Source organism: Bubalus kerabau, chromosome 5 (genome assembly GCF_029407905.1).
Source record: "Bubalus kerabau isolate K-KA32 ecotype Philippines breed swamp buffalo chromosome 5, PCC_UOA_SB_1v2, whole genome shotgun sequence".
Lineage (NCBI taxonomy): Eukaryota > Metazoa > Chordata > Mammalia > Artiodactyla > Bovidae > Bubalus > Bubalus kerabau.
In genome coordinates, this window is record NC_073628.1 from 72,248,600 (window position 1) to 72,273,848 (window position 25,249).

General features: G+C 37.7%; 1 long non-coding RNA gene across 2 annotated transcripts in view; it reads right to left on the bottom strand.

The window, feature by feature from the left end:
* The window catches only part of LOC129652839 (uncharacterized), a 38,343-nt gene extending 13,601 nt beyond the window's left edge, over positions 1–24,742 (bottom strand). For both annotated transcript variants that reach the window (XR_008714808.1, XR_008714807.1), the window contains exons 1-2: positions 24,522–24,742; positions 20,366–20,424 (exon numbers count right to left, since the gene is read on the bottom strand). This is a non-coding gene — a long non-coding RNA (uncharacterized LOC129652839). The remainder of the gene's footprint in view (positions 1–20,365; positions 20,425–24,521) is intronic.
* Between the last annotated feature and the right edge of the window lie 507 nt (positions 24,743–25,249).

The following is a 25,249-nucleotide window of genomic DNA, read 5'->3' on the forward strand; positions in this document are numbered from 1 at the left end:
ATGTTATCCAATCATATTTATTCACAGAAATTATTAGTGATGAGCCAATTTTATATAAACTTTCAAAATGTAGTAGTGTATTATGAAAAATGTTTAACCACATGATAATAAGTAGCTTCATGAATTAGCATGTTTTCATTCTACAGATCACTTTGCGTATCTACTGGTGACAGATAGTGTATTCATTCAGTGTCTACTACATGAGTGTCTACTGGTGATAGACACTGGGAAAATTATAGCAGATAAGATATACATGTCTGTCCTAGTCAGGATTAAATAATTAGCTTAATTACAAAAACTGGCACTGGTGTGTTTCAGACAGTGTCTTGCAGTAATGTTCTTTGTCTACATAAGTGAAGATACTAAGCCATCATTAATTTCCCCTTTCAGGAAACTATTCTTTAACACTGGCTGATTTCATCTCAAAATTATTTAAGGAGATGCAGAGATTTATCTTAACACCATTTTTTTTTAATGAAAGAAAGGTAAATAATCTTGGTTATATATGTATAAGCCTTATATCTCTACCAGTAACTGAATCAAACTGTTTTAATTTGTTAGATCGTGGATACAGAATTAAGACTCAAAGTCATCCAAATTAAGGAGGTTTCTTAAGAAATTCAATACAGATGATGTATTGCTTTTCCTGATTACCTTTCCACTTTCATGGAATAAACAGCCCTTATAATTCACCACCTCTTACCAGAATTATTTAAATAAACAGCTAGTCAACTTTTTTCAAATGGTTTCCTTCACTATTGCAGTATTTTTCTCCTCACTTTTGCCTAGTACTCTACCCATCTTCCTAAACACGCACTCTTATTTTCTGCTAATAAATACTCATGGAATTTTCAAAATCTAAAAAGCAATGACAAAGTCCTTTCCTGAGTTTAAGATTATTCACAATCTGAAAAAAAATCTAACTTCTATTAATCTCAGAATTTCCCTTCCTCAGGAATGATGTAGAAGGCTGCAAAGAGCCTGGTCTAAAACTCAGAGGATTTCTGCTCTATTTCTGTTTCTGCCTCTCAGAATGAACCCTCGCTTCCTCTCTTTGTTCTTCTTCATCATTTAATCAGCATTACTATTTTAAGTGAAATTTAATATTTAACTCCTCGAAGAGAGGAGTTACTTATCCTTCCTGTTCCTCTCTGAAACACTTCCCATAAAACTCTGGGTTCATAAAAAATATTACAAAACCTCTTGACCTGGATGACCTTTAATATACCTACTAACAAAATTTCTTCCCCCCCATTCTGAAACAAATTTCATTAATTATTCTAGATTCCTAGCTTCATCATTAAATCTATCTTGAAATCTGTAACCCAAAGATATTTTCCTTTCTATGAACTCAACACAATCTCTGTTATATTTTGGTATGAAGCATTTTCTAATATGGAATAGTAAACATCTTCTATTATAAATTAATAGCTGTTAGGAAAAATAGAAGAGAGGCAGAAAATCTGGGAAATATTGATGTGAATAAGATCAACCTGGCATTTTCAGGACCTCTCAAAGATTTAGATGATTTCTGACTCAGTCACATACCACTTCATTTACCTGCTTCTCCTTATCTGAATCTCCTAGCCATAATCCTTTAGATAGGATGTTGTTCTTTTTTTATTAACAGAGTAGTGAATATGGAAGAAGCTATGCTCCCATGTAATACTGTTGCTGATGCTACTGCTAAGTCACTTCAGTCGTGTCCGACTCTGTGCGACCCCATAGACGGCAGCCCACCAGGCTCCCCCGTCCCTGGGATTCTCCAGGCAAGAACACTGGAGTGGGTTGCCATTTTCTTCTTCAATGCATGAAAGTGAAAAGTGAAAGTGAAGTCTCTCAGTCGTGTCCAACTCTTAGCGACCCCATGGACTTCAGCCTACCAGGCTCCTCCATCCATGGGATTTTCCAGGCAAGAGTACTGGAGTGGGGTGCTACTGCCTTCTCTGCATGTAATATTCTCACCTCTAATTATCCACAACCTTTCTATGTGCGTGTGTGAAAGACTAATAAAAATTGGGGGATATACAGGTAACACTGTTATTATATCACAGAAGTGTTAGCCATTTAAAATATAGCATTACACACCCCTGTTCTCATAGCTGTTAGCCCTGTTCATCTCTGGGAATTATCTCAATGGATACTGTAAGAGATGAAAATACTTTTTTTTTTTTTTTTTTTGCTATTCCTCCATAAAGAATGTGAGAAAATTTAAAAATGAGATATGAAGATGGCTATGTTGGTAGAAAAATTAGAGGGTTTTAAGCTGTCAGGATGATTTCTAATTCAAAATTAAGAGGATTTTGGATAAGCTGATACTAAAATAGTAGCATGTAACTTAAAAACTTTAGAATAATACACGGGAAATGCAATACTAGGTCTTTAAAACTCTATAAAGGACAGAAATGGTATGGACCTAACAGAAGCAGAAGATATTAAGAAGAGATGGCAAAAATACACAAAAAAACTGTATAAAAAAAGATCTTCACAACCTAGATAATCACGAAGGTGTGATCACTGACCTACAGCCAGACATCCTGGAATGTGAAGTCAAGTGGGCCTTAGAAAGCATCACTATGAACAAAGCTAGTGGAGGTGATGGAATTCCAGTTGAGCTATTCCAAATCCTGAAAGATGATGCTGTGAAAGTGCTGCACTCAATATGCCAGCAAGTTTGGAAAACTCAGCAGTGGCCACAGGACTGGAAAAGGTCAGTTTTCACTGCAATCCCAAAGAAAGGCAATGCCAAAGAATGCTCAAACTACTGCACAAGTGCACTCATCTCACATGCTAGTAAAGTAATGCTCAAAATTCTTCAAGCCAGGCTTCAGCAATATGTGAACCATGAACTTCCTGATGTTCAAGCTGGTTTTAGGAAAGGCAGAGGAACCAGAGATCAAATTGCCAACATCCTCTGGATCATGGAAAAAGCAAGAGAGTTCCAGAAAAACATCTATTTCTGTTTTATTGACTATGCCAAAGCTTTTGACTGTGTGGATCACAATAAACTGTGGAAAATTCTGAAACAGATGGGAATCTTTAGAAACTTGTACGCAGGTCAGGAAGCAACAGTTAGAACTGGACATGGAACAACAGACTGGTTCCAAATAGGAAAAAGAGTACATCAAGTCTGTATATTATCACCCTGCTTATTTAACTTATATGTAGAGTACATCATGAGAAACGCTGGACTGGAAGAAACACAAGCTGGAATCAAGATTGCCGAGAGAAATATCAATAACCTCAGATATGCAGATGACACCACCCTTATGGCACAAAGTGAAGAGGAGCTACAAAGCCTCTTGATGAAAGTGAAAGAGGAGAGTGACAAAGTTGGCTTAAAGCTCAACATTCAGAAAACGAAGATCATGGCATCCAGTCCCATCACTTCATGGGAAATAGATGGGGAAACAGTGGAAACAGTGTCAGACTTTATTTTTGGGGGCTCCACAATCACTGCAGGTGGTGACTGCAGCCATGAAATTAAAAGACACTTACTCCTTGGAAGGAAAGTTATGACCAACCTAGATAGCATATTCCAAAGCAGAGACTTTGCCAACAAAGGTCCGTCTAGTCAAGGCTATGGTTTTTCCAGTGGTCATGTATGGATGTGAGAGTTGGACTGTGAAGAAGGCTGAGTGCCGAAGAATTGATGCTTTTGAACTGTGGTGTTGGAGAAGACTCTTGAGAGTCCCTTGGACTGCAAGGAGATCCAACCAGTCCATTCTGAAGGAGATCAGCCCTGGGATTTCTTTGGAAGGAATGATGCTAAAGCTGAAACTCCAGTACTTTGGCCACCTCATGCGAAGAGTTGACTCACTGGAAAAGACTCTGATGCTGGGAGGGATTGGGGGCAGGAGGAGAAGGGGAAGACAGAGGATGAGATGGCTGGATGACATCACTGACTCGATGGACGTGAGTCTGGGTGTTGGTGATGGACAGGGAGGCCTGGCGTGCTGTGATTCATGGGGTCGCAAAGAGGCAGACATGACTGAGCGACTGAATTGAACTGAACTGAACTGAAAACTCTATAAGACCAAGAGGTATAATATAAACCAAGCCATAAAAGAACAATTGATTTCATTCTACATTTTTTAGTCTAGTTATCATTAATAGATGAAATAGTAAACTTTTTTTTCCTTACATTTTATAAAATGAGGGATTTTTACATGTTTCATGGACCACTCAAAAGGTCTGTGGATGGACATTATATGTACAACCCTAAAATTCTCACTTGCTTCTGTATATATGTGTGTTTTCTGGGTACAGTATCCATATCTCTCACAAGATTTTCAGAGAAAAGCATAAACCTTGCTGTTTTTCAAACTATAATTAAGAGAGATATACTCTAAAGCAAAAGTGACTCAAAAAATACAAGGATGAAACAGAGAGTACATTGTGATAGACTATGAACACCTTAATTCCTGCTTAAACTTATCCCTCCATATTATGGAAGCCTGTCTCCAAGGACTGGCCATTCCACCCTGATTTATTTTCTCTTCCATAATCTTGCTTCCCACCATTCTGGGAGCCTATGCTGTTTACTGCCTACCCAGCTCTGGTTTGTGTAACAGATGAGATTCAGGAGGAAGAGCTCCATATTTTCCATTATTTTTTTATAAACTATAATGTTGATCAGTTGAAAGACAAAATTAATTCAGCACAAATGCCATAAATATATATGTGGCACAGAATGCTCTACATGGCATATTCAGATTTATGATGCTTATGTTATTTGTTTGAAGTTAAAGAGGGTCTTTGATCTCAATTCTCTCTAAAGATTCCAATGAATGATTAACCAAAACCTAATCATTCTAAGGAATGATTAATCAAAAACCATCTTTATTTTCATTCTACATACCCTAGAGGATCCTTCAGTGACCCAGAAAATCAAATTCCATCTGAGTTAGAGAGAATATGACAAACACAAGGAAAGTCAACTATTAAGAAAACTCAAGCTTATTTGTGAACTCTGACATGACATGTGTAAGGTAAATATGCCTGACACATTATTTGACTATAGACTGTAATAACTCAGTTTGTACCTTTGTTAAGGTACAAAATTCTAGAGAATATTTCAGTCCATTGAAGGAAGGAGAAGACTAATTGATAGCATCTAACTTCTAGTCTATTATGGATGTACATTCAGACAGGGGAAGAAGGTACATGTCTTTTTCCCATTTTTTCAATTCATTTGCACTAAATCCAAGGATACCTATACAGGGATGGATATCTTAGGGTATCTTTCATGAAAGACAAAATAAGGGATACTATGTTATTTTCTACAAGAAGAAATTGATTAACATTATTACTAAATTCAAGAGAATGAGAAGACAAGTCACAGGCTGGGAGAAAATATTTGCAAAACAGTGATAAAGGACTGCTAAGCTGCTGCTAAGTCGCTTCAGTCGTGTCTGACTCTGTGCGACCCCATAGACGGAAGCCCACCAGGCTCCCCCGTCCCTGGGATTCTCCAGGCAAGAACACTGGAGTGGGTTGCCATTTCCTTCTCCAATGCATGAAAGTGAAAAGTGAAAGTGAAGTCTCTCAGTCGTGTCCGACCCTCAGCAACCCCATGGACTGCAGCCTACGAGGCTCCTCCGTCCATAGGATTTTCCAGGCAAGAGTACTGAAGTGGGGTGCCATTGCCTTTTCCGGATAAAGGACTAGCAACCAAATTACACAAAGAACTCTTAAATTCAACAATGAGAACCATACAACTCAACTAAAAAATGGGGAATGACCTTCATAGACACCACAGCAAAGAAGATATACAAATAAGATGGCAAATAAGCATATGAACCAATGCTCCACATTTTTATTCCATCAAGGAAGTACAAACTAAAACAACCCTGCATACTTATTTAAATGGACAAAATTTAGAACACTTGATAATACCAAATGCTGGTGAGGGTGTCGAGTAACAGGAACTCTCATTCATTTCTGGTGAGAATGCAAAATGGTACAGCCGGTTTGGAAGGCAATTTTGTGGCTTCTTACAAAACGAATTATACTCTTGACATATGATCCAACCATCACACTTCTTGGTATTTAACCAAAGAAACTGAAAATGTATATCCATCACAAAAATCTACAGTCAAGTGTTTACAATAGCTTTATTCATGATTGCCAAACTTTGGAAGCAACGAAGATGCCTTCTAGTTCAATTCAGTTCAGTTGCTCAGTTGTGTCCGACTCTGAGAGCCCACGGACTGCAGCATGCCAGGCTTCCCTGCCCATCACCAACTCCTGGAGCTTGCTCAAATTTACGTCCATTGAGTTGGTGATGCCATCCAACTATTTAATCCTCTGATGTCCCCTTCTCCTCCTGCCTTCAATCTTTCCCAGCATCAAGGTCTTAATGGATTATTACACAGGTACATCCAGACAATGCAACATTACTCACTACAAAAAAGAAATGCACTATCAAGCCATGAGAAGACATGGCACTACTTTAAATGCATATTACAAAGTGAAAGAAGGCAATGGGAAAAGGCTACATACTGTATGATTTCTACTCTATGACATGCTGGAAAAGGCAAAACTATGAAGAGAGGAAAAAAATCAGTGATTGCCTAGAGGTGGAGGTGGGTGGGGGCTGGATAGCAAAGCACAGAGGATCTTTAGGGCAGTAAAAATACCCTGTGTGATAACATAATGATAGATACATGTCATGACACACTTGGCCAAATCCATAGAAAGATAAAGTGCAACACCAAGAATGATCTGTAACGATAGCTATGAATTTTGTTTGATAATGACGTATCAATGTAGTTCAACAATTGTAAATGTACCACTCTGGTGAGGGGATGTTGGTTATGCAGAAGGCTAGGCATGTGTTTTGGGGGACGGGGCGGGGGTGGGTATATGGGAAATGTCTGAACCTCTTCTTCAGTTTTGCTGTGAACCTAAATCTTCTATAAATAATTGTCTTTAAAAAATCACATTGTACAACTTAAATATATACAATTTTTGTCAATTATACTTCAATAAAGCTGAAAGAATTGATCACGAAAGTTTAATTGCAAACTAAAATAATTTTTATGCTAAAATGTGTCTAACTGTGACTATAAGTGTTATTACTGAGAGTATTATTTCTGAAAGAAAACTGATATTATTTTGGAGGCATTTTATATACATTACTATATGCATATTCAGCCAAAAACAAATATTTTCTCTTGTTCCTGGAAATTCCTTTAATCCTGGAAGTGTGTGTGTATATAGTTTCATATATATATATTCAACTATATTTAACTTATCCATAAAGAACATGAACACATTAAGTAATTAATGCTTGTCAGTTACTTTGAGTGAATACCATTTTAGTCAAATGCTATATCTGTGGTAAGTAATAATAATAATCAAGATAACAGGTTGTCCAATTATATACGTTATTTGCTAGCAGTTTTAAACCACACCGTATGTTTGTCCAGAATGTAGACATTTAATTTTTTTCTTAAAAAGAAGACAAGCAATCATCAATCGAAAAGAAAACACTTTTAAATATGAGAGACATACTGATTTACATAATGATTCTAAATTGTCTAATACCTAAAGCATAGTCAATCAAGCTGCAGTCAATATGCTGAAGAGTCAGTGAAGAACTGACTTCCTTATATTCCTTCTATCAGTTCTCTCAGGATGGAAAAACTTCCCACTTCACACTTGCCCAAAGGCGTCATGATATTTCCCAGGCTTACATCAGGCTGGTCTATCTGTGATTTCTATGATCAGAAATTTCCTGATCGTAAATAAGACTTGCTTTAGTTAATGAATAACTCAGAATGTTTCTAAGATATTTTTGGGAGAAAAGAGTTTAAGCAATAGGTCAGATCCACTCTCTTCCTGTGGAAGATGGGAACAATACTGGGAAGGGGTCAAAGCAGATGCCATATTTGCCTTGCTAACTGGATGTTCTCAGTGTCACCTAAGCTATACAACTCTGGGCTATAAACTGGTAGAGCTGAAACTCTCCCTACAGTTAGAGGAATGCCACAAACTGCACCTAAGACTTCAAATACCCTGGGCCAAAAAGACACATCTAATGTGAGAATATATGGCCCGGTAAGCTACCCTTGACTTTGTAGACCTCATTTCATACGTGCTTTTTGGATGCCTATAATTTTGACATCATTTAGTAAAGTCTGGCATTGAATCAGGTCTCAGGCTTGACAACTGCAATATAACTGTTTTTTTTTCCTTTTCTTTCCAAGTTGTCTATTATGATAGCTCATATCACTAACATTCATATATAATTTTATCTTATTTTTCTAAGTATATGTAACTATGTTCATATGTGTCTTTTTATAAATTTTATAATATTTTATTTTTAAGTAATAATTAATATTTTAATTTTATAAACTTAAAGTTTATTTTAAACAAACAGCTGACTCATTAGAAAAGACTCTGATGCTAGGAATGATTGAAGGCAGAAGGAAAAGAGGGTGACAAAGGATGAGATGGTTGGATGGCATCACTGGTACAATGCACATGAACTTGGACAAACTCCAGGAGATGATGAGGGACAGGGAAGCCTGGTGTGCTGCAGTCCATGGGAATGCAAAGAGCCAGACATGACTTGACGACTGAACAACAAGAAAAATTGCACTGAGTTACTTGCTGCTGCTGCTAAGTCGCTTCAGTCATGTCCGACTCTGCAACCCCATAGACGGCAGCCCACCAGGCTCCCCCATCCCTGGGATTCTCCAGGCAAGAACACTGGAGTGGGTTGCCATTTCCTTCTCCAATGCATGAAAGTGAAAAGTGAAAGTGAAGTCGCTCAGTTGTGTCCAACTCCTAGTGGCCCCATGGACTGCAGCCCACCAGGCCCCTCCGTCCATGGGATTTTCCAGGCAAGAGTACTGGAGTGGGGTGCCATTGCCTTCTCCAGCACTGAGCTACTTAGTGTTCCCCCAAAACACTATGCTTCAGCCAAGGCTGATTTCCAATTTCCATGTCCATGTGGCTTCACATTTCTTAACCAATTCCAGAATGTTCAGTTGTAAAGGTCGTGCACTACACAAGGGCACCAGAATTAAAAAGGGTGCTAAATACTTCATTAACACCTTGGTAAATATCTTGTTTTGGCAGCATGAGTCATGTTATGACAATTTTCTAAAGGATAAATCTTGAAAGATTACCTTTGCCTCTATTACACTTGTCACATGTCAACAACCACCAGATCCTTCAGATCAAGGATCTCCTACTATCTAGATTTCTGCTACATCTCTTGGACCTGACTACCAAACAGAAGCTGTCAATGGGCTCAGCTCAAATTCTCAAGCCATGTTATTTATGTTCTATATTACTATAAAACCATTATAGGTTAAATCATTTGTTGACTAAAGAAGCTGACGGACCACTTAGAAGAGACTCCAGGAAGGGATTTCTGAGACGGATTTGTGGGTAGAGACAATTACCCAAAAAGTACCATAGACATTTATGCTGTGATACTTTTTGCTTATGTTCCCCTCTGTCTACAGTAGTATTAACTCACTGATTAATAGTGGCAGAGGAAGTTCCTCTGTTTGCAGACTTTCATGACTCATGATCACAATCTCAAAACACAAGAGAACCTCTCTCTTCCAATATATATTTCAGCACCTTATAAAAGAAGTAACTAGTCAGAACAAGTTATATCCCTATACCGGTTTTTGGAAATACCAAACTATCTTAATGTACAATTTGTCTATTACTAGGTTGTCTGGTAATGGCGCCCCTGAAGGACCTCATGTTAAGGGCTGTGGACTGCCCCACTCTGTTACACTGTTATGCATGATTATCCAATGCTCAGTCATCATGGACTGCTGGCCATCAAAGTTGTAACCACACTCTTCATTTAGTCAGGTAAATCAAGACCAAAGGTTAGATCTCTTTTCCTCCAATACTTTCCTGCAGGCAGCAAGCATTAGACAAGTTTCCTAATTCCTAATGTTATTCAGCCCAGTATCTAGTTCCAGAGATACAACAGCCATCAGTATAAACAGTTGCTTTGCTCCTCATAAGAAAGATCATTAACTTTCTGATCTGAGGGAAAGATACTCCTCCATCAATTCTGCCTTGACTGAACTGATTCCACATTTGACCAGGGTCTTTTCAGTTACCGAAATTTCCTCTCTCTACCAATGTTTCTGTTTCTCAGCACACTGTATTTCCAAGTGTCAGAAAACCAACTCAAAGTTGTCTTGACAAATACAGTGAATTTATTAATTCATATACCTGGAAAGATAAAGGGATCTGACTTCAGGACCATCTGATGACATTAGCCAGGAACCCACATGTTCCCTCCAGCTATGCCCTAGCTCCCACTCTCATTCTCTCCCTACAACTTAGCTCTGCCTTCCTCTGTGCTGGAATCACTTTCTGTCTCTCTGTTGAAGAACAATAAAACTTTGCATTGTAGTTGGGCTTACAGGTTGCCAGAAGCATGTTTTTAATGAACCACTGCAGTAGGGAGAGATGGTTGAAACTGATTATCAAAAGCACAGAGCTTTTTTAACAAGGCTGGGAACAACAGGGCCGCAGTGACACAGAAAGCAAAAAAAAGAAATATAACCTGTGGGTACTTTTACATCTCAAGTGATTAACAACCAGAGCTTTTTGTGAATTAAGAATTCATACATTATTCTTCATTTATGACAAGGTTTTAAGCACATTTAAACTTAACATAGTATATAAGATGTTCACATTAAAGAAAAGGAAAAGAAAAAATCTCTAGGGCATATCCCAGTGTTTTGTCTTCTGAAGATTTTTTAGGATATTTAGACAGAAACAGCAGCAGCAACAGCAAGCACTACTGACAGGGAAAGATTAAGAAAAAATGAGGTTATGTAATAAATCACCATTTATGTCAAAAATAGACAATGGCATAGAGAGATACAAATTTAGCACATAAGAATGGTTATCTTCTACAGACAAATGTATATGGAGGTATTGACTTTGCAAAGAGGAGGAAATTTTTCTCTGAGAGAGGAAGAAAAGGGTCAGAGTGAAAAGTCTTAGAGGAAATAAAGAGCCATCTGAGGTTAGCGTGGCAATAACTGGATACCTGAGGACATGGAGCACACTTGCAATGACTGATGGAGTAAACTAACACTGAAAGATAAGACAAGTACCAGCTCTATAGAAGAGATCAGTCAAGAGAAGAAAGAACTCTGAGTGTGCTCCACAATTAACAATAAGCACAGTTCTGACATATTTCAGTATAACCATGGCAAATAGATATACATAATGGATTAATGTATTCATGACACATTTTTCCTAGCAAATTTTTCCAGGCTGAAGATGCAAACCAAAAATGTTGACAGTGGGATTTACCCAGAACTGAATATTGGCAGTGTTTCACAAAGAGAGGTGAGAATGCAATTATTTGTGGGAATCTGTGTGACCATGAATCCTGTTAGAAAAAGAATGCTGCGTTCCCAATCCTAATGACTACTTCTACATAGAGTTTTGTTAGCAAAACATTCTTAGCCTTCCTCTGCTCAACTGCTTCTCCACAGAGATAGGAATAAATTAGTATAATTCTCTTAGAGACCATTTTTCTCTTTTGAGAGAGACATGGCTATCTACCTCCACAGAGTGCTTGTTTTCTGCCTGGCTCTTCTATGCTGTGAGACCTGCTAAGGCATGATTTCCCTCTGGAAAAGTGGAGGGGATAGAATAAAAGGTTCTGAAGTGTGTGAGCGTAGTAGTGTCAGAATAGTGTTAAGATTGGTACACTGCAAAATCACTGATGAACACTGATGTAAAAATCCTCACCAAAATACAAGCAAACTGATTGTAACAGTACATGAAAAAGAATCATACATCATGATCCAGTTGGTTTATCCTGGGGGGGAGGGTGCAAGGATTTTTCAATATTTGCAAAGTAATCAATGTGATGCACCCTATAAAAAAATTAAAAAGTAAAACCCATACAATCATCTCAATAGATGCAGAAAAAGCTTTTGACAAACTTCAACATCCATTTATGATAAAAACTGTCGAGAAAGTAGGCATAGAGGGGACCTACCTCAACATAATAAAGGCTACATATAACAAACACACATCTAATGTCCTAGTCAATGGTGAAAAGATGAAAGCATTTTCCTCTAATATTGGGAATAGGACAGGGATGTCCGTTTTCACCATTTCTATTCAACATAGTTTTGGAAGTCCCAGCCACCACAATCAGAGAAGAAAAAGAAATAAAGAATTTAAGCTGGAACATAAGTGAAACTGTTACTGTTCACAGATGACATGATGCTATACACAGAAAATCCTAAAGATGCTACCAGAAAACTACTAGAGTTCATCAATGATTCAGTAAAATTTCTGGATACAGAATTAATATACAGAAACCTGTTACATTTCTATACACTAACTACAAAGTATCAGAAAGAGAAACTGAGGAACAAACCCTATTTACCATGACATCAAAAAGAATAAAATGCCCAAGAGTAAACATACCTAAGGAGGCAAAAGATCTGTACTCTGAAAACTATGACACCAATGAAAGAAACTGAAGATAACACAAACAGATGGAGAGATGTACTGTATTCTTGGATTGGAAGAATTGATATTGATTAAATGGCCATATTACCCAACATAATCTACAGATTCAATGTTCTGCCTAAGAAATAACTAATGGGCATTTTTCACAGAACTAGAACAAAAAAATGTAAAAAGACTGTATGGAAACACAAAATATACCAAAAGTCAAAACAATCTTAAAAAGAATGGAGCTGGAGGAATCAGGCACTGTGACTTCAGACTATACTTCAAAACCACAGAAATTAAAACAGTATGGCACTCTCATAAAAACAGAATATAGATCAACAGAACAGGATACAAAGCCAGGAAGTTCACACAAACTTATGGTCAATTAATCAACAATAAAGAAGGCAAGAATACATACTGGACAAAAAATAGTCTCTTCAATAAGTGGTCCTGGAAATACTGAACATTCATTTAAAAGAATGAAATTAGAATAATCTTTAATATTATATACAAAAATAAACTCAAAATGAATTAAAGATCTAAATGTAAAACTGCTGCTGCTAAGTCACTTCAGTCGTGCCTGACTCTGTGCGACCCCATAGACGGCAGCCCACCAGGCTCCCCTGTCCCTGGGATTCTCCAGGCAAGAACACTGGAGTGGGTTGCCATTTCCTTCTCCAATGCATGAAAGTGAAAAGGGAAAGGGAAGTCGCTCAGTCTTGTCCGACTCTTAGCAACCCCATGGACTGCGGCCTACCAGGCTCCTCTGCCCATGGGATTTTCCAGGCAAGAGTACTGGAGTGGGGTGCCATTGCCTTCTCCGAATGTAAAACTAGATACTAAAAAAAAACTCCTAGATAAAAGCACAGGAAGAACACTCTTTGATATAAATCACAGCAATTTTTTAAATCTGTCTTCTAGAAAAATGGAAATAAAAACAATAATAAACAAATGGGACCTAAGTAAAGCTTTCACAAAGCAAAGGAAACCATAAACAAAATGAAAAGACAACTTACAGACAGGGAGAAAGTATTTGTAGATAATGCAATGAAAAGTGGGTTAATTTCCAAAATATATAAACAGCTCTTAAAACTTATTATTAAAAAAAAAAAACTAAATCAAAAAAGTGGGCAGAAGATCTAAATAAACATTTATCCAAAAAAGACATACAGCTGATCACGGTACATGAAAAGATACTCAATATCACTAATTATTGGAGAAATGCAAATCAAACTACATTGAGGAGTCACTTGACACCAGTCAGAATGATCATCATTGAAAAATCTAAAAGTAATAAATGCTGGAGAGGGTGTGGAGAAAAGGGAACCCTCCTACACTGTTGGTGGGAATATAAATTGGTATACCCACTATGGAGAACTGTATAGAGGTTCCTTAAAAAACTAAAAATAGGGTTACCCATATAATCCTGTAATCCATTCCTGGGCATATATGTGGAGAAAACTCTAATTTGAAAACATACCTACACCCCAATGTTCAAAGTAGCACTATTTACAACAGCAAGACATGGAAGAAACCTAAATGTCCATCAACAGATGAATGGATAAGATCTCACACATACACACACACATACACAATGGAATGTTACTCAGCCATAGAAAAGAATTAAATAATGTCATCTCTAGCAATATGGATGGACCTAGAAATTATCACATTAAGTAACTCAGACAAAGACAAATATCATATGACATCATGTATATGTGGAATCTAAAACCTTATATAAATGAACTCATATACAAAACAAAAATAAAACTCACAGACACAAAAAACAAATTTATGGCTAACAAAGGGGAAAGCGGGGATAAATTAGGAGTTTGAGATTAACATATATACACTGCTATATATAACATAGATAAGCAGCAAGAATCTACTGTATAGCACAGGAAACTGTAGTCAATGTCTTATAATAGCCATGATGAAAAAGAATCTGAAAAAGAATATACATATATATATATATATATATATATATATATATATATATATATATATATATAAAACAGTCACTCTGCTGTATACCTGAAACTAAGACAACATTGTAAATTAACTATTCTTCAATTTTTAATGGTTATAAAACTAAATACTAAAACATAAAAAAAAATGGTGCACTGAAAATGGAAGTTAGAAGATGGACATTTAGGGAGCAAGGTAATGAGACTAAGGTATCTGGCAGAGTCTTGATCAAGAGGCTTAATGTGTTGGAGCTTTCTGTTGTTTAGTCACTAAGGTCATGTCCTACTCTTTGCCATTTCCTTCTCCAGGGGCAACCTAGGGATTTAACCTGGGTCTCATGCACTGTCAGGCACATTCTTTACAACTGAGCCATCAGCAAAGCACTAAACTTTGCCAACAAAGGTCCGTCTAGTCAAGGCTATGGTTTTTCCAGTGGTCATGTATGGATGTGAGAGCTGGACTATAAAGAAAGCTGAGCACCAAAGAATTGATGCTTTTGAACTGTGGTGTTGGAGAAGACTCTTGAGAGTCCCTTGGACAGCAAGGAGATCCAACCAGTCCATCCTAAAGGAGATCAGTCCTGGGTATTCATTGGAAGGACTGATGTTGAAGCTGAAACTCCAATACTTTGGCCACCTGATGCGAAGAACTGACACATTTGAAAAGACCCTGATGCTGGGAAAGACTGAGGGCAGGAGGAGAAGCGGATTACAGAGGATGAGATGGTTGGATGGCATCACAGACTCAATGGACATGAGTTTGGGTGAACTCTAGGAGTTGGTGATAGATAGGGAGGCCTAGTGTGCTGTGGTCCATGAGGTGGCAAAGAGTCAGATATGACTGAGTGACTGAACTGAACTGAAAGTTTTGGAAACTATACTAATTCAGGTCATAAGGAAATTTTCAGAGACCTATATTTCTGCCATGTAACTGTATTTTTATGGTTAAAAGTTTAACAGATAAGTCTTCCTGAATATCTAGGTCTCATGGAAGATCACATGTTCCCAAGGCTACCAGTCTTTGTAATATGTATCTAGTACATCCTTGAGCTACAATCATGAGTCTCAGAAAATACTTGGAGTCTCTGTGAAGTCTGAGATCATCTGAGTTGAGCATGATGCTTCAGGGGAGACACAAACCTTACATTTAGAGCTGATTTAATTTGACCTTGACCTTCAGAAAGTAATGTGATATTATGATTTATATTAAGAAGTACATATTTCATCTCTGTCCCAGTTTCTGACACAGAACTTTTAAAATCCTTTGAATTTCCTAAATGATCAGTGATAAAAATTGTTTTTTGTTATGTTAATGAGTGACTTAAACATACCTATGTAATAAAACCTCCATAAGAACTCAAAAGTGATATGTATTTAAGTTTTCTGTATGTCTTTTCATGGTAACTCATTTCTCTTTTAGCACTGAATAATATTTTACTGTTTGAATGTTCCACAGTTTAGTCATTCATCTACTAAAGAACATTTTGATTTCTTGCAAATTTTAGCAATTATGAATAAAGCTGCTATAAATATCCATATGAAGGTTTTTGTGTTTTACATACATTTATGTATGTGTGTGTGTGTGTGTGTATATATATATATATATATATATCCCTGATGGCTCAGTTGGTAAAGAATTTGCTTACAATGCAGGAGATGTGAGTTTGATCCCTGGGTCAGAAGATCTCATAGAGAAGGAAATGGCAACCCATTCCAGTATTCTTGCCTGGGAAATCCTATGGATAGATGAGCCCGGCAGGCTATAGTCCAAAAGGTTACAAAGAATTGGACACAACTTAGCAACTAAACACACATACACACACATATATGCTAACTGGAAATGTAAAGAATCTAGAATATACAAACGATTTTTTAAAAGAATGGCACTGAAGACACTAGCTGATATCACAATTTACTTGAAAGGTATGTAGTATTGTATTAATATAAGGGGAGATAGTCAATAAATGAAACAGAATAAAGAAGCCACATATATAAAATTGATTTTCAACAAAAGCACCAAGGTAATTCAATGGAGAAAGAATATGTTTTCAAAAAAAAGGGCTCTAGAGCAATTGGAAATCCACATGGTGGGGAAAAGAAACAACTTTTGCCCCTTAACCTTACAACATACACACACACACAAGCTTGCAATGCATCACAGACCTACATTTAAGTGCACTAAAAGGAAAAGAAAGGTAAACTAGACCATAAAAATGTATATATCTTGCTCTTCAGAAGACATCATTAAAAAAACAAAAAGTCCACAGAAAAGCCAAGTATTTGCAAAGCATATTTCTTATAAAAGACTTCTGTCCAGAATATATAATAAACTATACAGCTCAACCATCACCATTGGACCACAATCTAATAAAAAAATGGACAAAAATATCTGAACAGACACTTCACCTAATAAGATATACAAAGGATAAATATGTAGTGAAGAGAACCTCAAGGCTATTATTTATAATGGAATCGACAGCTCAAACCACAGTGTGATACCTTCACATAACTATTATAATGCTAAAAAGGAAATGACTTACAGCCCTAAGATATTCATGAGGATGTAAGGAAACTGAAAATCTTTTTACACTGCTGTTAAGAATGCAAAAAGTTACAGCTAATTTGGAAAAAGACGTCTTTCGGTTTCTTAAAAAGTTATAAGATGATCTCAGAATTTCACTTCTTGATGGGTTAGAAAAACACACCTGTGCAAAGATTTGTACTTAAATATTCAGAGCAATGTTACTTGAAATAGTTCAAAACTGGAAACAATCCAAATGTGCTCCAACGTGTAAATAGACAAACGAAATGTGATATGTCCATATGATAGAATTCTCAAGAATAAAAAGGAATGAACTAATGATACATGCTGCTGCTACTGCTGCTGCTGCTAAGTCACTTCAGTCGTGTCTGACTCTGTGCGACCCCATAGACAGCAGCCCACCAGGCTCCCCTGTCCCTGGGATTCTCCAGGCAAGAACACTGGAGTGGGTTGCCATTTCCTTCTCCAATGCGTGAAAGTGAAAAGTGAAAGTGAAGTCGCTCAGTTGTGTCCGACTCTTAGCGACCCCATGGACTGCAGCCTACCAGGCTCCTCCACCCATGGGATTTTCCAGGCAAGAGTACTGGAGTGGGGTGTCATCGCCTTCTCCAATGATACATGCAACAATACCAATAAACCTCAAAACATTATGCTAAGTAAGAGAGATTATTTAAAAAGGGCAATTACAAGGTTTAGAACAGTGAGTGGCAAAGAAATGTTATCTAGTGATAATGGCAGCTACCACTGAATATCCATCCAGGCTTTTTAAGTAGACAGTAGTGTATCAATGCCACTCTCTGATACAGTAACAATATATGCTGTTTGCTTATCAGCACTAGGCCCCCATGTATGATTAATTTTCCATTAGGGGGATCAAATGTAGTTGGTTTGTAGGAGGTTTCTGCTTATTGATATCATATTTTCCTATAGTGTGATTACTCAATATCTGACCTCACTAACATTTGATGAAATTGATCCCTAGAGAATCTTAATTTCTCCCTCCTGTTTTCCCTTAACCACCACTGCATCTCTGCTATGGTTATTGGAAAATATAAATACTACAATACAGGAATGTAATTGTAATCAGGAATTTTCTCCAGGGACTGGAGATCATTTTGTTTCCTAAACTGGTTGGCTGGTGAGGGAGTGTGTAGGTTAATATCTGATAATCTTGCATGTCTTTGTAACTCTCTGGATGCTCTTGGAAATGAAACAGAGAAAAGACTTCACAATGATCTCAGGTTGTGAGCTGCTGCATGGAATTGTGCACAGTTGTGCTGTTGATTAGAGATTCCTGCGTACTTTCAAGCTTCAGCAGCTGTGCTGCATGGCAGGCAGCCTGGTTGGAGCTTCTCTGTGATAGGCTCAGAAACCTGGACAGACAGTTGGAGACAAGCACATAGGTGGCTGTGTGACCACTGCCAGTAGGAGTGACCCAGGAGAAACTGTCTCAGATGGCAACTCAGAGCACACATGTGGAATGTGACAGACTGAAATAAAAATCTCTAGAAATCCCTTTAGTATATTTGTGATTTGGGTAAACTGTTTAATCTCTGAGCTTCCATTTCCACTGTGATAACTGAGGCAATATATGTAAGACATTAGCACATAATAGGGGGCTTCCCTGGTGACTCAGTGGTAAAGAATCAGATTGCTAAGCAGGATTTAGTGGGTTTAGTCCCTGGGTAGAGAAGATCCCCTGGAAAAGAAAATGGCAACACTCTCCATTATTCTTGCTAGGAAATCCCATGGACAAAGGAGACTGGAGAACTACAGTCCGTGGGGTCACAAGAGTTGGACACAACTTAGTGACAGGCTTTCACTTTCAGCACATAATAGAATCCAACAAATCTTTTTCCTCTTTTTCCTCTAAATCTGCTATGGAGAAAATTTCCTAAAACATGATATTATAGAAGAACTATTAATGGCAAATGGTAAATTAAAATGAGATAGATTTCTACTGTGTAATCAACAAGATTATTGTTTCAACTGTAAATGTAGTTGTCTGCCTATTTAAAAATAGATGTTATATTTTTATGAAATTAATTTGCAATAAATGGGTAATTGTTGCTCAGTGGGTATAAAGCTTCACTTATGCAAAAGAAATAAGTTCTAGAAATCTGCTTTACAACATATTATCTATAGTTAATAACCCACTCCAGTAATCTTGCCAGGAAAATTCCATGGATGGAGGAGCCTGGTAGGCTACAGTCCATGGGGTTGCAAAGAATTGGACATGACTGGGCAACTTCAATATCAATGTGCACTTTAAAATCAGAGAAGGCAATGGCACCTCACTCCAGTACTCTTGCCTGGAAAATCCTATGGATGGAGGAGCCTGGTAGGCTGCAGTCCATGGGGTTGCACAGAGTCGGACATGACTGAGCGACTTCACTTTAACTTTTCACTTTCATGCATTGGAGAAGGAAATGGCAACCCACTCCAGTGTTCTTGCCTGGAGAATCCCAGGGACAGGGGAGCCTGGTGGGCTTCCGTCTATGGGGTTGCACAGAGTTGGACATGACTGAAGAGACTTAGCAGCAGCAGCAGCACTTTAAAATATGTTATTAGTAGAGCTGGTGTTAAGTGTTCTTCTCACAAAAACAAAACCAAAGAACAAAAACCATAAAAGGACAAGGAAATTTCTGAAAGTGATGGATATACGTAGCACGTTGATCATGGTGATGGTACCATAGTTGTGTATATAGGTCCGGACTCATCAAAAAGTATACTTTAAACATATGCAATTTAAAAATTATAGGTCATTTATACACAATAAAGGAGAAGGCAATGGCACCCCACTCCAGTACTCTTGCCTGGAAAATCCTATGGACGGGGGAGCCTGGTAGGCTGCAGTCCATGGGGTCACTAAGAGTCCGACAAGACTGAGTGACTTCACTTTAACTTTTCACTTTCATGCATTGGAGAAGGAAATGGCAACCCACTCCAGTGTTATTGCCTGGAGAATCCCAGGGATGGGAGAGCCTGGTGGGCTGCCGTCTATGGGGTCGCACAGAGTCGGACACGACTGAAGTGACTTAGCAGCAGCAGCATACACAATAAAGCTTAAAAAGCATTCTCACTGACTTCTTAATTTTTCATTAAGATCAGTTATTTAAACTTACAGCTATCTCAAAACTATTATATTTTTAGTTCATATAACCAAATTCCTATTGGATATTTACTTAAAATAAAAAGACAGCCTTAATGAAATTTAAGTTAATTTCACTTGCTTGAAATGTTAACTAAAAAAAAAATCCTCCTTTTTATTTTTAATTCAGATATATTTGGTGTGAAGATATAATTGCAATTTTAAATTAACTTGTCTTGTACCTTCAGGGACAACATAATGAAAGTAATTTTGCAGAGAACTGACCTTTTCTCTGTGGTCTTCAGCAAGATGAGCCCCACCAAAATGAATCAATACACTGGAATCTGTTTTAGGGGGAAAATATATTATATTAAAAACAATGTCATAGCATTTCTCTTAATTTATATCTACTCTTATTTCAAATGTTTAATCTATTTTAAAATTAATAATTATAATAAATATTTTAATATGTTTTAGATAATGTATACAATTATAATAAATAATTAAATTATAATAAAATTAACCATCAAATATTTGAGCCATACTTTTTTTTCCTAACCAAAGTATTAATTTTTTAACCAGGGCTTGAGTAGATGCATAATCCTGTGACCTTTATTAATAGTCTAAATGTTGTTGCTTTAGATGTGACTTCTGAAACACATCCCTTGAGTGTACAATTCTGTTCTCCTTAGTGCAATATTAGCAGTGACTGGAACTTAGTAGGATGACGATGCTCTGAGGAAAGATTTGGTATTTCGGTGGTCAGAATAAATAGATACCTGAACAGGACACATGTACTCTCTGCCCTTATCTTCATCAGGGTCCCTGTCTGCTCAGCCCACTGCTAATTTCTATTAATCTTCCTTTGGGGTATTTCAGTCCGTATTCTCATCTGAAGAGCAGGAAGTTTAACTGAATCACTAACATCATGCTCAGGTTTTTGTATGTTCCTTTTAACACCTTCCAAGTCACAGGTCTGTACTATAGACCAAGTCTAAAATTACCACCTGTTAGACGTGCAGGTATTTATTATTTTTACTCAGATCGTCTGTCACTGGGGTGCTCCCACCAGGTTGGCCCTCTCAGCCTTGCTAAGAATCTGAACCATACTTAAGCTCATGAATATCAGAAATGCCTAGCTATGTTTGGAGGGAACAGCTCATGCGGTTCTGCTCTTTTGCCCTGCGGAGGTCACCATGTGGTCCTAGTTTTCTTCCTGCTCCTCAGCTGGTATCCTATCAAACCTGGGTCTCCTACATTGCAGGCAGATTCTTTACCTTTTGAGCCTCCAGGTCTTAGCCACTGATATCCCAACATGCTCCCAAAGACACTTGTATACAGGCACCCACCACAGAATTTCTTAAGCTGAAAATGGAGTTAAGGAGTTAAGCCTCTCCATGTAATGACAGTTTTCACAATTCATTTCTACCCATTTAAGTTTCCCTACAGTGAAAATAGGGACTTCTTAGGTGGCTCCGTGGTAAAGAATCCCCCTGACAATGCAGGAGACACAGGTTTGATCCCTGGGTCCAGAAGATCCCCTGGAGAAGGAACTGGCAACCCACTCCATTATCCTTGCCTGGAGAATTCCATGGACAGAGGAGCCTGATGAGCTACAGTCCATGGGGCCGCAAGGAGTCAGACATGACTTAATGAGCACTCATGCACGCACAGTGAATATAAACCCTCTGGAATGAATTATCTCACCTAGGTGGTGTTGATCCCAGAGTGCTAATGTATTAATTGATGTGACGTCTATTCCACATTGGGATTTCATAGGGGAAGTGAATTTCACTTCACTGGAAATTTGATATAAATGTCAATATAGTTTAAGATCATTTAACATTTCAGCAAATATAACCTTCCTTACAAAACAGCATGGAGTCTATATGATGAAGCAGTACCCACAGAATAAATAGTACTAGAAGACTTACAAAAATATCTAAGAAATAAAAGGACACTGGGTAATTCACACAATTTCATGCAAAATGCATTCATATTTATTAAGGATTTTTTTCAAAATAACATAAAAGAAAAATATTATGATGGCTTTGTCAATTAGTAACATTCTGCCCATCTTGTTCAAATGAATTTTGTTAATGGGTTTATTGTAGGGGTTAATAGCATGGCCCCAGGAGCCAGAATCCTGGGGTTCAGATCCAAGCTCTATCCCCCGGTAGCAGGGCAAGTTTTATTTTTCTTACCTTAGTCTAATCTATTAAATGGGGATAACAACAGTAATGATCTCAAAGGACTCTTCTGAAAGCTGAGTTAAATATGGAAAGTGCTTAGGACAGCTTCTGGGTCATAAAAAGTGTCATGTTACATGTGAACTATGATTACTATTATTAGAAATAGTAGCAATAGTATAATTATTTTTAAAAACAGTGCCTTAAAATGAGAAAACCAAGAATAAAAACATAGAAATGTTTTCCTGGTTAAATAAAAAGCTATGACAATAAAACAAAAATTTTTTTAAGCTAGAGTAATGTAAAGGACAACTTTTTGAATTTTCTGCATTTAGCCATTAGTTAAAATATTAAGCACAACTTACTATTCTTAAATGGTACATTGGAATGACATTATTAACAAAGGAAAAAAAAAAAACATTCACTAAACAATGTGTTTTGCATTTGGAAACAAAAGCACCATGTCAAGAATCTAAATAAAGAAGCAGTGGATTTTGGAAGCAAGTTGGCTCCTTCTATGCATTACCTAAAGTGTTGCAGAATCAGTGCAGTGATAAATGCTCAATCACAAGGCATTCCATCAATGTAGCATGCCACTAAAATGAAAAACAGGCATCACTTTCCAGATAAAACACACACATTCTGGGAAAAGCGAAAGCAAAAATCAAGATAATGTTTTAGCAAAGGTTGAACTTTCTGTGCTCAACATTCATCTCTGCTCACAATAGAAACTGTCATAAATGTCTTTAGCACAATCCACTACCTGATGTAACACCTAATGGCTTAATATATACTAATTACAGTTGACAGTCATTTAACACACTGAACAGTCTTGTCAACATGTTTAGTTTGTAGACAAATTTGAAACAGTTTCCTTCAAACCTTGTGTGTATGTGTGTGTGTGTGTGTGTACATGTGCACAAACTTAAGAGCTCATGATACTTTTATGTTAGCTTTGTTTTCCATGGTAGAGTCCTTACTGCTTTGAAATGACATTTACAGCAGACTTAAAAGAAATCAGACATAATTTTTGACATGCATTGATTTTCATCATTTGCATAATTACTAATAGACCAAATATTTGATCTGTAGTTGAAATCTAAAATGGTGACATTTTAAATTTATCTCCATAGATAGTCATTTCAGAACTAGGAAATAAAGGGTATTTTCTAAAGAGAACATTGTTTCATAATTATCTAGCAAAATCATATACCAGAAGTCTAACGTTCATTTCTTAAAAAAGGGTATCCCTACATAGGTCCTTGGTTACAGGCTTGGATCTTATGACACCAGTCATATAAAAATAGGTGTATTTTTCTATTCAATGAAACTGATTGCATACAAAAGATGTAAACCCACATAGCATTATTCAAAACAGAGTAGTGCCTGTCAAAGGCCACTGTCAAGTCTCTTTCAGAAACCCAAAGACTGGGAAATTACTGAAGACAAAAAGTTACAGAATATCTGAAAAAGGTTGGGAAGATCCCCTGGAAAAGGGAATCGCAACCCACTCCAGTATCCTTGCCTGGAGAAACCCATGGACAGAGGAGCCCAGCAGGCTTAGTCCATGGGGTTGCAAAGAGTGAGATATGAACAAGCAATGAACACTTTTCACAGAAGCATAGCCAGACCGGATACAATTGTGAATCAGAATAGATAAAAACACACCCCCTGTACCTGCACCTTGACCTTTAAACTCAGTTAAGACTCAAGCCCCCAACCTTCAGGGCCAAAGCCGCTCTATGCGTCTGGCCCCTTTCCTATCTTAGAAAGTAAATAAAAACTCTTTTCTTCCCTTGTTAATACTTTCAAGAATTCTTTCACAACCCACACCTGCTCACCTAACAAATGTCAAATGATTTTTCCTGTCTTTGAAATAAAATGAAACAATTTACACGACTTAAGTGAATTACTGTTAAGTTGGCAAGACAAGGATTCCTAGACACGTAGGATATTCTTTCTGCACCTGGAGGCAAAGTGAATCGTCAGCCATCACCTCCCATCCAGGCACTAACAGAACTGACCATGGCAGCTAAGAACGTGGCTCAACACAACTCAGGCACTGAAACACGTCTGCACTGTGGCTACCTGTGCTGCTTCTGTGCGGGGGGTCCTGGACATGGGCAGCACTGATTTTGTATTTCTAAATTGTTTCTGCCTAAAGGAATAGTAGAGGTAACAACAAAAGGAGAAAAGAAGAGAGAATGAAAACACCACAGGGATAAAAGCAAGATGTCGTGGGAGCAGGTTACCTGTCTCGGCAGGCTTTAAGTGAAAACCTGTTTCCCTGCCTCTTGCATCCTTCTGAAGCCACCCACCCTCTTTGGTTTGTGGTCTCTCCTTCCAACTTCAAAACCAGCCACACTGCACCCCCTTGAACCTTCTCCATTTTCACCTTTCTCTCCAACCAAAGCTGGGAAAGTTGCTCTACTTTGAAGGAGTCATTGATTGGACTGGCTCCACATGGATAATCTGGGCTACTCTCTCATCTGAAGGTCCTTACCTTTAATCATACCTGCAAACTTGCTTTTGACATATAAAGGAAATACATTCACAGGTGTGGACTTTTAGTGGGTTGTTATTCTGCCTATCAGGCTTCCCTGGTGGCTCAGGGGTCAAGAACCTGCCTGCTAATACAGGAGATGGAGGTTCAATCTATGGGTCGTCAAGTACCCCCTGGAGGAGGAAATGGCAACCCACTCCAGTATTCTTGCCTGGAGAATCCCATGGACAGAGGAGCCTGGTGCACTACAGTCCATAGCGTTGCAGAGTCACGCACGACTCTGCATTTCATGACTGAGCACAGCACAGCACATTCTGCCTACAATACACAGTTTCAAAGAAGCTAGTATGGTTTTCCAAGTGAATTTAAATTCTCTTCAAGTATCAAAGAAACCTTTCTCAGTGACTGCCTGCCACAAAGATGCTCACAACTATAAACATTACAATAAAATATCATATAGTTCACATCCAGAGTTCA